The sequence below is a fragment of the Ursus maritimus genome, unplaced genomic scaffold (assembly GCF_017311325.1).
Source record: "Ursus maritimus isolate PB19 unplaced genomic scaffold, ASM1731132v1 scaffold_33, whole genome shotgun sequence".
Lineage (NCBI taxonomy): Eukaryota > Metazoa > Chordata > Mammalia > Carnivora > Ursidae > Ursus > Ursus maritimus.
Window position 1 is genome coordinate 29,749,886 of NW_024425897.1, and position 1,573 is coordinate 29,751,458.

Below are 1,573 nucleotides of genomic sequence, written 5' to 3' on the forward strand. Positions count from 1 at the left end.
ATAACAAATGTTGGTGAGGATGTAGAGAAAAGGGACCCCTCTTACAATGTTGGTAGGAATGCAAACTGGTGCAGCCACTGTGGAAAACAGTATGGAGGTTCCTCCAAAACACAAAAATAGAATTACCATATGATCCAGTAATTGCACTACTGGGTATTTACCCAAAGAAAATGTAAACACAAATTTGAAAAGATACATGCATCCCGTGTTTATTACAACATAATTTACAATAAGCAAATTCCTGAAGCAGCCTAAGTGTCCACTGACAAATGAATGGAAGAAGATGTGGTTGTGTATGTATGTATGTGTGTGTGTGTGTGTGTGTGTGTGTGCCCTGTTCTAGGTCCCTGCCTTCCCAGCCCACACATACACAGGACACGGCCTTTCAGTTGTTCTTGAGAATCTGGGGTGCCCAGGCCTGGAGAACTCTGGCCAGTCCCCAGTGACTCTGAATGCCTCCAGAAAGAACGGAACCCACTCACAATATCTTACCAAGGCAACAGCGTTAAAGAAATGACATCAGTTTCCATTTGGAGGGGCTGCCTGATGGTGTCCCAAGGTTCTCCACCCACCAAGCTCCCAGGTGTCCCTTCTAGGAGGATACCCTGGACCATATGCCTATAGCCAGTCTTGCCCACCACGGCCAGGCACGCACTACCTCCAGCTCAGCCTTCAGCTTGAAAATGCACATTAGGGTGCCTTCAAGCTTGGATTTAGACAGGGTGTCCTGTGCCCCCAAGCATCCCATTCCCTGGACCAGGTTTCTTCGCCACTCTCCCTGTAACGGTCAGTGGCTACAATGCAAGCGTGGCCCACACCTGCACTATAATAAACCATATTTGAATTAGTTGTGAAAAAGGCAAGAGGAGAAGTAGCAAATGCGCTCGTGAGTAACCTTACCAAGATTACTCTCGAGGAGGAGGTTTGGAGGCAGGTCAGATATATATATTAATGTCTGAGGAGACAGTACGACCTACTGAACACAGTCAGACAAAACTTAAAATGTTAGGTAATTCTCACATTGTCCTGATTATTCAACCCAATCAGTAATCTCCTATATATTAACGAGAGCAGCAAGGAAGACAATCAGCCCCTCTCCTCAGCAGCATCCAGCTGACATCAAGCCGACAGGTAGAGAGAAAACTACTGGGAGGAGGAGTAACCTACAAAGTCGGGAAACCCACTACCAGCGCACCTGGGGGCAACAATAAGCGAGTCTGAGGCGATGACTGTTTACGCCCCGAACCCAGAAACTTGAACTTACTTTTGGAATCTATGCCCATAAATAACCAGAGACACTACAGATGAGTACGTGGACTCAAGAGGTCATTAAGACGCAGGGCTTACACCCAGACATGAGAAAGATTAGAATGGAATTGCAAGAAACAAGAACATAAATAGACATATTCAAATTAGGGGAAAAAATTCAAAAGATTCCCTAAAGGGAACAAATTACTGTGTGACTATTCACATCACAAGCAATACTGGGGGTTAAAAGCTCAACAAGTCCTATGAATTTATAATAGTTTATAGGGTTTTAAATAGTAGAAGTTGAGGAATGCTCCCAAGTACA